At 37.0% G+C, this 11888-nt stretch overlaps 1 protein-coding gene and 1 pseudogene across 1 annotated transcript in view; one reads left to right on the forward strand and one right to left on the reverse strand.

Annotated features, from left to right (window-relative positions):
* Positions 1-11888, reverse strand: part of Gpr158 (G protein-coupled receptor 158) — a 480026-nt gene that overhangs the window by 344795 nt on the left and 123343 nt on the right. The gene's annotated exons all lie outside the window — the stretch shown is intronic.
* LOC107150274 lies at positions 77-961 on the forward strand (annotated as a pseudogene).

Below are 11888 nucleotides of genomic sequence, written 5' to 3' on the forward strand. Positions count from 1 at the left end.
TTGTTTGATAACCAATACACTGATTTCCCCCCCTTGGGCTCTTCCCTTACTTCCCTAAGCACCCCAATACCTAAAGATGCTTTTGAAGATACTTCTATATCTTCTAGGAACTAGACATGAGAGCATCCTAATGTCCTATGATCATGTGGAACTTCCATTTAATTACATGAAAAATACTCCAGAGGCCTCCATAGGAACCAAGAAGTGCACTATCTACCTTACCCCTTTACCAGGTCATCTTTCTACCCAAGGGGAAGGATGCCATGCAGTCCTTCATGATGCCATTTTATTTCATGAAGGACTATGAGCTCAAGCAGCCTGTATTTGGTGCGAACGAACTATGTCCAAAAAATAGTGGAGGCTGAAGGAGGAGGCAGATGGAAAGGCTCTGCTTTATACAAGTTGATCTTCACAGCAGGGGGCACACCAGGTTTGGTCAGGGAATGCTCCAGGTGATATCTCAAGCCTCCCCCAATGGAGCCTATGGGTACCCTTACATTCCCAGTGGGGCCTATGTCTTTTCCACACCAGTGACCAATGGAATGTACACCCTGCAAATGGAATGTACCCCTATCCACCACCCCCACCTGAGTTCTATCCAAAAATCTCCCATGATGCATGGCACCATGGGATATATGCAGTCCCTGCCACTACCATATCTGGGACCCATGCTCCAGTCAGTGGCCCTAATGTCCCTTCCACTCTTGCAACTGAGGCCAAGGCCACAGAAGCAGCTGCTATCACCTATTATAACCCAGGCAACCCACACAATGTCTATGTGCCCACAAGCTAGCCTCCACCATCTCCCTACTACTCTTCAGAATACAAGAAGACTCAGTGGACCCTGCCCACTTCCCTGCCCCCACCCTCATTGGCCTTTCTTACTCCCTTATGGGACTGCATCTGGCTAGGGGAAGCCTGTTCTTCCCCAGGTCCTATTGTAAAAGTTACCAGGAACTAATGTTGTGGGAAGGCAAGGCCTCTGGCTTCTGTAGAGGTGTCCTTCCAGCTTCCCAGCTAAATCAGCCCACAGTGCCCCTCTTACCATTTCTGGGGCTGGCTTGGGAGAATGGGATATTCCCTTTGTTCCTGTTTCACTATCTGGCCACCTCCTTTATTTCAGTCCAGCCCCTACCAGTCTGGTAGCCATTCTGCATTCAGCTTTGTGAGCTCCATCAAACCAGCCATGTCTTCCTCATAGCCAAAAGGCCCTACCACACCCTGCTCACATTCCTTCCACTGGTGCTGGAAGGCCACGGTCCCTCCTGACTGTCAGCCCACATTCCACTCAGCCAGGCCTGCCTTCTCTGTCCTTGGTCATTCTGTTGCCACTTCTGACTTCAGGAGCTTTACAACCAGCCTCCAGGGTTTTGTGGCTTCAGGGGAAGCCCACTGCGGCTAGAAAAGAAGTCCCTCAGTTCCCTTGCTAGTGATACTGGAATTTCTTTTCCTTATAATCTCTCTTCCCCCAATAAGGGCTTCTCACCTGGAGCCATAAAGCACATGTCCATGTCCACCCCATAATGCCATTTGGAGGCTACAGGGTAGGCTGAGAAAGAATGACCCCCAATCCAGTGTGCTGATCATAGCCTGCTGCCAGCAACTAAGCCTACCCCTTCCTTTTAAGCATCATGCCCACTGGACCCGCGAAGATTTGCTCATTTGTTCCTGGACCAGACACCAAGGGAGGAGAGGTGGTTATTTAAAGAGAATTACCTATTTGACCAAAAAAAATCCAGTTAAAATATTAATGTGAAATAAACCCTGTTTGCACTTTGGGGAAGAAACAAAGTTTCATGCCACCAGGCAGGGTGGTGTACACATAAAATTCCAGCTACTTGGGAAGGTAAGGAAGGAGGATCATAAATTCAAGGCTAGTTTCAGCAATTTAGCAAGACCCTCAGTTACTTAGTAAGACCCTGTCTCAAAATAATAAAAAGAACTGGGATGTAGCTCAGTGGTAAAGCACCCATGGTTTCAATCCCCAGTACTAAAAAAATAAAATAAATATTCATTGGCAAGTGTTTAGTAAGCATTTTTTTAATTTATAGGTTTAAAAACAAAATTTACCACAACCTGGGAGATTGTCCAAGCTATCACAAACCATGGTTGATAATCACAGTCTTACACTCCACCTCCCACCCAACATACATGAAAAAAATCAACTGGAATTCAGTTTTATTTGAAGAGTGAGTCATACTCCAGATATGTTAATAGGTTCTAAGTTACAGTTTATGCAGCTTTTTTTTTTAAAAAAATCCTCTCTTCTTCATTGAACACTGCATTTCATATGCTAATAGAAATAATCAGATCTCATGATCCTCATGAGATTTTATTTTTTTAGTACTGGGGATTGAAACCATGGGTGTTTTACCACTGAGCTATATCCCCAGTTCTTTTTATTATTTTGAGACAGGGTCTTATTAAGTTACTGAGGGTCTTGCTAAATTGCTGAAACTAGCCTTGAATTTATGATCCTCCTTCCTTACCTTCCCAAGTAGCTGGAATTTTATGTGTATACCACCCTGTCTGGTGGTATGAAACTTTGTTTCTCCCCCAAGGTACAAACAGAGTTTATTTCACATTAATATTTTAACTGGATTTTTGTTGTTGTTGTTCAATTCATGATTCATTCACACACAGAAGTGATGACCAGGGCCATCCTTGAAAATCAGACCTATAATGATCCCTTCAGTGTGGGGGACAAGTTGTTTGATAACCTATACACTGATTCCCCCCTTGGGTTCTTCCCTTCTTCCCTAAGCACCCCAATACCTAAAGATGCTTTTGAAGATACTTCTATATTTTCTAGGAACAATGGACAGAACTACTATTTGGGACAAAGAATGGTTTAGGATGATGAAGAAATACAAAACAGTGACTATGATATGCCGCAGTCTGGCTGGGCACAAATAACCGAGCCGCCACAAAGCCTTGTAGATTCAAACAGCAACTCTTTATTCCCCAACTCTCACCGGCATTGCACACACCACACGGGAACACACTCCCTCCACCAGGCTCTGTCCAATCTCTCTGAACCCCCATGAGAACTCACGGGAATTCCAAAGTAGCAGGCGCTGGAGGCAGCAAGAGCCGCCCTATTGCCCGACAGTAGAGGTCAAATATACAATACAATCAATTCAGCATCACAGCAATTATATATAGCTTAACTCAAATCATCATCTCAATGGTTCGCTGGCATCACCTTTCAACCATTCCCTCTGGCAAATGCCAGGCATCATTCTGACTAGGCTGTGGCTCTCAACAATGATAGGCAATGCCCAATGAGCCAACAAATACAGAGTGTAATGCAGTTTTTCTGAGAATTGTAGCATTAATGAAATCAAGTGTCAAGAGCAGACCCAAAAGAAATATGCAGGTCTGGTTAAATAAACCAGAAATCTAGGAAAAATAAGGTTAAGTATCAATTAATTGGTTTTAGGATAAGAAAACATTCAAGTATTCAGAGGTAAGGACACTGGCTTGTGTTGTAGCTCAGTGGTAGAGTGCTTGCCTAGCATGTATTGAAAGGGTAAAGTTTCTAAGCTGCTTCTAAACTGCAAAGCCTGAGTTAAAATGTAAAAGACCGGGCACTGTAAAGTTCCTAAGCTGCAAGGCCTGAGTTAAAAAGTGAAGGACTAGGTATTGTTAAGTTCCTCTGCTACACCCAGAACCTGAAATTCCTGAGGCAGTTAAGACAAGACCCTACTGGCCATTTAGTTGATTAATAGCCTAGGGCCCTGTGCGATCTTGCATCACAGGGCCTAAACCAATCAGTTTGAATGTGTACCCCACTTAGGAGTAACCAATCACCCCCGCCCGACCTGTTCCCACCAATGAATGAACTAATCATGTTTAGGAATTGTTGTTTGATTTTCCCGCGGTGTATGATGATTTGTTAAAGGAGACTGTGATGTATGTAAAGTCCCCGCCCTCCCCAAGAAGTGTACTTAAGCAGTGCTCAGCCCCTGCTCTGGGCTCTGGGCTGCTCTCCCTTCTTGAGTGAGCACGGAGCCCCAGCGCGCTGGAATGGATCCCCAATAAATCCCCTTCTGCAATTGCATGAGTCAGTCTCTTGGTGGTCTCTTCCTCCGACGCTTCACCGTACCCTTACAGTATGAGGCACTGGGTTTGATCCTCAGCACCACATAAAAATAAAAGTATTGTGTCCATCTACAACTAAAGAAATATTTTTTTAAAAAAGAGATAAGAACCCCAAGATGGCAACTATTTACACTCTGAGGAGCATCAAATTATCTTCACTGATCTTTTTTTAAAATATCTTTTCAGTTGTAGATGGACACAATAGCTTTATTCATTTATTTATTTTTATGTGGTGCTGAGGATCAAATCCAGTGCCTCACACCTGCGAGGCAAGTGCTCTACCACTGAGCTACAGCTCCAGCCCCCATTGATCATTTTTTGTCCATGATCTTCCAACATTTATCCAGGATGGTGTTGGAATCATGAGTATCCCTACTTCTCAAATGCCTCACTGTTTCAGAACTGAAGACAGAGCTGTCTGACAAACCAAAGCTGAGCTTGAAATATAGAATAAGGACTCAGATCTCCTTTGGGGATTGTATAATCCCCAAAGAAGACATAAAATAAGGAGGTATTTAACAGTGGATTCATCTAGATTCCTCTGGATTTCTGCACACCTTCCCTGATCTTGTTGAATGTCACCATTTTATTCTAAAATATGAATTATACTCAGATAGGTAGTACTATAGAATTTCAATTCTAGCATATGTAGGATGCTCCTGTCTTAAAATATGATGGGCAAAAGAAAATACATAAAGAAAAATAGTGGCTCCTGCCCTGACAGATTTCTGGTATTACTCGAGAACTGGGGCACAAAATCCCATGAAATCACTGAGAAATAAAGAAAGATATGAAGCAGCTACCAAATGTATGAACCATAAGACAGTAGTGATAATAGCAGAGTAGAGAAATTCATTAGAGTCTTTGCTTGTGAGATTAGCAACTGCGTTTATTTATTTTTTAAAGTCCAGATAACTATACCATGAAATGTCTATGATTATGTGAATAGAAAAAAAGACTCCTAAATGGGTGGGGTGAGACTAAAATTATTGGACTTGGGGAAGGAAAATCAGTCCCCCAAAAGCTTATGAACATTTACTGCCCATCAAGTCTCCTCCAATGTTCCTTTTATTTCCCCTACTAAACTAGAGTCACATAGGAACAGGTAACATATAATTATTACATTTTCTTTATATAATAATGTATGCTAAACATAAAAGCCACATAAAAGAAACCTTTAAATAACTTCATCTTACTGGATATGAAGGATTCAGTTTTGAACATTCGTTAAACAATTTATTGATTAACCATTTTGTTAACCATTTTGATTAACCATTTTGTTTGGTGTCAGGCACCAAATCTGTGGCTGGCACTGGGGACACATGATAAACAAGTCATATAGTCTACCTAGATGAGCATGATTTTAAAAAAGGATTACAGACACAAACTTGTGGTATGAAAAAGTGCTATGAAGTGCTATGACAACTTATGTTAAAGTAATATTCCTTCGGGATCAAACTGTTTTCACAGAGTAGTTGATATCTAAACTAGTTTGGAAGAATGAGCAGAAGTCGAGAATGACATAGAATCATAGGCATTTAACTAAATTTGACTCTTTTTCTCAAGAACTTCAAAACAAGGGATAGGTAATTTAGGAAAGGTCTTCCAAAAATATCCATTTGAGATGGACTTTGAAACACATGCAGTAAGTTACAAAAAAAATGCATGATTAAAGAGTAAAGTGAGCAGCATAATATAGAATATTCCCTCCACTTTAGAGCAAAATATAGTCTGCTCCTATTAATCATTGAGGTAATAGGTTTTCGAAGAACTGGTAAATTTAACCAGAATGAGGAAACATTCTAGGCAAGTTGAACACAATAAGTAAAAGGATCTAGAAAAAGGAATAGTGGGACATATTAGCGAAACAGTGTATCTTGAGAAGAAGGTATAGGAAGGGAGGTTAGTTAGCTAAATTGGATAAAATAAATATGGATGTCCTTGAGGGTATAATGACATTATACTTGATCTACCAGTAACAGTTACTCATTGATACTCTGTCTTCTGTCTCAACTTCAGTTTTATGAACTATGGCCTGGAACCTGCCATGTTACCAGGAGAGTGAATTCCAGATTTGGTGTGGCCAAGAACTAGATATCTACTGGATTAACAAGTTTGATACTAACTAATTTCTGGGGAATACAATGAAGAAAACATGTATACCTATTGAATTTATTTCTATTTTAATGAGTCTTAAAACAGACCACACAATATATGTTCTGAGATTCCCTGAATATAGCAGCAAGACTCTAATAACTCATATTTCATTGACAAAAAATGATCAAAATAAAAAAGAGAGAGTACATTCAAAAGTTAAGTTAATAGAATAATTTTTCTTGTATACATTATTCTGTTATTAATCTTAAGTAAAGGAAAATTCAGTCTAAATCTAAAATGTTTCCAACCAAGTGAACAAAGATATCTGATAAGGAGAATGCGTGAGGAGAGTTTATCCAAAAACGTTTCTGTTAACAGTTCTAATAAATGATGTCTTTTTCCCTAGTTGACCTTTACATACTGCTTTCATTCATCTATCAGTAGAGTAAAAGGAAATCAAGAATTGTAGAGACAAACCTTACAACCAAATTAGTTTTTTCCAAGGAATTCAATCACTCAGAAAATACTGAAGCTTTTGTTTATCTATATAAATTCATTTCTATTTGTAAGGTTTTTAAAGTCTATGATTCTAATTAATGGTTACATATTTTCCATAAAATTAATGACCAGCTTTTCTACTGTCCAGATTTTGAAATTTTATTCTATATCAGCATCTGGTACACTCCATCCATCTAGCTTCTGATACTATTTAATGTAATGAAGATTCACCTACTACTGCCAAGTTTTTCTACATCTGTGGATTAATTACTATAAGTGTGTCCTAGGTTGTTTTATGTTATCAACAGCTACTGCTTCCTTTTTGTGTATGTCTTTCCCTTCAAATTCCACAAACCCATATGGCCAGTGAGAAATCTTTTGAATTGGTAATTTGCTCAGAAAAAAATGCCATATAGTCTATATAAACATTTCATTTATTCAAATCATTCGTGTACTCATTTATCAGCATTGTTAAGGATATACTGAGGATAGATACTTTACTATTTATTAAGTGCAAAATGCCTCCCTTGGTTTGTCTGTCTCAATGAGTCTAGGTACAGAAAAGTTTATTTTAATCAGCCAGCAACTATCCCAGTGCCATAAGAATTCAGTTGTATCAAAGTAAAAAATTAGTTGTACATTCTGTTTACTGAAGTCCAGTAAACCATATAACAAGATTTTAAAAAGCAGAAGAGTATTATTATTTTATTCAATATAAAAGTAAAAATTCAGCTCTGAATAATAGGTTAGTTAAAAATTATATAGAAAAACAAACACTCCTCTGGAAATGTCCTTAGCATCAAAAGTAGTCATAATCCAATTATTCTCAGAACTCATCACTTTCTCCACATTCTTATTAAAAATAAAAATGATCCATTTTAAGGAAATATGTCCACTTAATCAACATACTAGCAACAAGTAGTAAGAAAATAAACTATTGAGAAAGTTTGTCCAAATGGCTGGGTGTCTTCATCAATGTAAACCTTGGCTCAAAAGTAAAGAATTTTAAGAAATTTCATCTGAAAGACAGCTCTACTCACAATTAGTAAATATTTACTGATTTATCATTTCTTGGTACTAAATTTTGATTTGGATATCTGAAAAGTTCCTATGTCTTACCGCGTATAAATCTAGCACAAAGTACAAGATATAAACGTCTGCTTATTTCTTCCACCCTAATTTCATAAACCACCCATTCACTCTTTCAGTAGACAGTGCACCAGGCACACTAGGTATTAAGTACATAAGGAATAAATGTAGTGACAGTGAGAGTGTGATATTTACTTCAAGAATAGGTTGTTATGAAGCAAGTTTGGCTTCCTCAGCTTGGTCTCTTGCTTCCTTTCTCACAATGTGATTTCTTCCACACACACTCACTTTCCTTCCCATTTTTGCATCATGCATGGAACAGTACTTGCCTCTCACCAAAAGCAAAAGATGTCAGTGCCATGTTCTTGTACTTAGCATGCGCTAAGTAAGCCTCTGTTATTTATAAATTATGCAGCCTCAGATAATTTGTTTTAGCAACAGAAAGCGGACTAAAACACATACATTTCTAATCAAAATTCTTCCTGTTCTTAAAGAACTAAGTCCTGAGATCTTTCCTAAGCACCTCAGTCAAAAGTGAACACTTTAATCTTTGAACACTGAGAGCACTTATTTGACACTTATGATATCAATTCATTTGAATGGAATAATATAATCTTCACTTAGATACAAAATACTCTATTAGTAATTTCAATCCCAAGTGACTAATTGATGCCCTTGGAAATCTGTAGTATTTTTTTTTTTTGCTTTTTATCTTGTATTATTAAGATAGATGTTCTATTTCCACCAGATTGTGAACCTTAGAAGATATAAACTGTGTATTACACTAATTTTTTAAATCTCTCTAGTTCTGGTATTCTATATGCTATCAAAAGTCAGTATTCAACAGATGATAATGATAATTAAAATTAAAAATATATCAAATGCTAATTATTATAGTTTTAAGTGCCTGACATATATTATTGGATTTTTTTGTTTAACATAGTATTTTCAATGTCTTAAACCAGAACCAAGCAATTAATAGATACCAATATGTCAGCATGTGCAACAGAACTTTCCCCAATAAAGGAAATGTCCATTTCTGTTCTGTCCCATACATTAGATACTCACTAACCATACGTGGCCATAACACACTTGAAATAAACCACTACAGCTTAGAATTAAATTTTGATTTTATTTTATCTGAATTTTAAACTTAGTCACATGTAACTAGTGGAAAATAAATAAACATCTATCATTGAATAAATGATCTTCTTAAAACTATGAAGTAGATACTATTATATATTATATACATAGGTGGAAAGATAGAGGAATGTTAATAATAATCTATGTATATTAGTTTAGATCATGGATAGCTCCCAAAAGTCCATAAAACATTTTACTGAGTTGGTAAAGCAGGGGAGTAACAAAGACCTAGCAGTTCTTGGCTTTAGGAAAACATTTGGCAAAATTGAATATGTCAAGACATCACTATAAAAAAATAGAGCAAATACACATGGTATGACAGTATTCTTCGATGACTGGATCTGTCTGGAATACTGTGCCCAGAATGGAAGAAAATAAACTCAGTTCACAATGACATTTGGTGAAGGCCCGTGTTGCCATTTATAAATTCTTATTAGAGTGTCCCTGAAGACACAGAAGACAACTAAAACTAGAACTGACCACCACATTAGTGCTAGTATCAATGAAGGGATTTCAACTAAGTTTAAAACTGACGGATATGACAATCAGCAATCTATAAATGATGGCTCAAACACCTTTTTACTCCTTTAGTTTAGTCCCTGTCTTAGAAACAAGGAATATATACAAACTAGGAAAGTGTATATCTACTTACTTTGCATTGGAACAAATCCTCCAATTCACCAGAACAGCCAAATATTGAAATAAATGTATCAAGTAAATCACAATCATTTTCTGAATGATGTAAAAGTGTATGAATATGTGGAGAACCCTGTTCCTGGATCAAAAGACTAAACAATGTAAATAAATTTTATTTTTCAGTTTTTCAAAGATTCATAAGGATACACTTAAAATTAAAGCCACAATGAGATATAACTTCAAATCCACTAAGATGACTGTAAAAGACAGACAATAGCAAGGATTGAAGAGAATGTAGGCAACTAGAACCCTTATACATGGCTGGTGGAAATGTTAAATGATACATCCTCTGTGAAAACCAGTTTGTAATTTCTTTTTTGTTCCAATATTTTTTATTTGTGCATTATAGTTTCACATATGAGATAAAACATATGATCCTGACTCTCTGAGTTTGGCTTATTTCATTTAACCATAATGTTCTCAAGTTGCATCCATTATCCTGCAATGATATAATTTCATTTTTTATGGCTGAATGAAGCTGCTATATATGACATTTTCTTTATCAATTCATTCACTGACAGATATGTAGGCTAGTACATAGTTTGGCTCTTGTGAATTGTACTGTTATAAACATGGGTATGCATGTATTGCTATAGTATGATTGCTTCAATTCTTTATGATAAATACTGAGGAACAGTATATCGAAGTCATATGCTGATTCAACTCCTAGCATTTTGAGGAACACACTTAATTCCTTAATTCCCATAGTGATGTACCAATTTAAAATCCCACCAACAGTGTAAAAGTGTTCCTTTCCTTCCACATCCTCTCCAGCATTTATTGTTTGTATTCTTGATTGCTGCCATTCTGATTGGAGTGAGATGAATTTTCAGGTAGTTTTGATTTGCATTTCCCTAATTGCTAATGATGTTGAACATTTTTTCAAGTATCTGTTGGCCATTTGTATTTCTTCATTTGAGAAGTGTCTATTTAGTTCCTTTGCCCCTTTATTAATTGGGTGCGTTTTATTTGGGGTTTGTTTGTTTTTGCTTTTGTTTTGGTGTAAAGTATTTTTGCGTTCTTTATTCTGGATATTAATCCTCTGTCAGAAGATTTTTTCCCATTCTGTAAATTCTTTCTTCACACTGTTTCCTTTGCATGTAAAAGCCTTTTAATTTGATACCATCCCATTTATTAGCTCTTGGCATTATTTCCTGAGCTTTAGGGGTCCTATTGAGGAGGTCATTGCCTTCACCTATATGTTGGAGTATTAACTCTAGATTTTCTTCTAGGAGTTTCATAGTTTCTGGTCTAATTCCTAGATCTTTGATCCACTTGGAGTTGATTTTTATGCAGGGTTAAGAGATAAGAATCTTTCTTTTACATATGGATAGCCAGTTTTCCCAGTACCATTTATTAGAGGCTTTTTTCCACTATATGTTTTTGGCACCTCTTCAAAGATTGGGTAACTGCAGATATGTGGATTTGACTTTGCATCTTCTATTCTACACCAGTAGTCTGTGGGTCTGTTTTCATGGCAATATCAATGCAGTTTTTGTTACTGAAGTGCTGCAGTACAATGTGAAGTCAGATATTGTAATGCTTCTAGCATTGCTTTATTTGGCTTAGAATTGCTTTGACTAGTTTTGTGAAGAAAGTCTTTGGTATTTTGATGGAGATTACATTGAATCTTTGTATTTCTTTGGTAGTATGAGCATTTTAACAATATTAGTTCTGCTTATTCATGATCATGAGAGGCCCTTCCAACTTCTTGTGTCTTCTTTGATTTTTTCTCAATGTCCTATATTTTTCATTGTAGCAGTCTTTCACCTCCTTGGTTAGATTTATTCTTAGGTTTCTTTTATTTAAGGCTATTCTGAATGGGATGGTTTTTCTGATTTCCTCAAGAGATTCATTGCTAATGTAAGGGAAAGCTATTAATTTTCATATGTTGATTTTGTAATCTGCTACTTGGCTTAATTTTGTATTAGCTTTAACAGTCTTCTGGTTGAGCTTTTTGTATCTTCTAAGTAGAGCATTACAGCATCTACAAGCAGTGATAATTTGACTTCTTCTTTTCTAGAGAAGTCTTTTCCAGTTTAATATGGTGAAAAAAAGTGGTAAGCAGATGCAATGGCATAAACATGTATGCTAGTGTGCATAGCACTTTTAAAAAATATTAATTAACATAATGCTATTTAATTGGTTATTTAAAAGAACAGAAATAGACTTCCACTCCAACCCTGATGGAGTAACAAAGACCAGATTTGCTGTACTTTGTTAAATAAACAACACTTGGGGAAAAGTGGGGGGGGGGGGGA

This window comes from Marmota marmota, unplaced genomic scaffold (assembly GCF_001458135.2).
Source record: "Marmota marmota marmota unplaced genomic scaffold, marMar, whole genome shotgun sequence".
Lineage (NCBI taxonomy): Eukaryota > Metazoa > Chordata > Mammalia > Rodentia > Sciuridae > Marmota > Marmota marmota.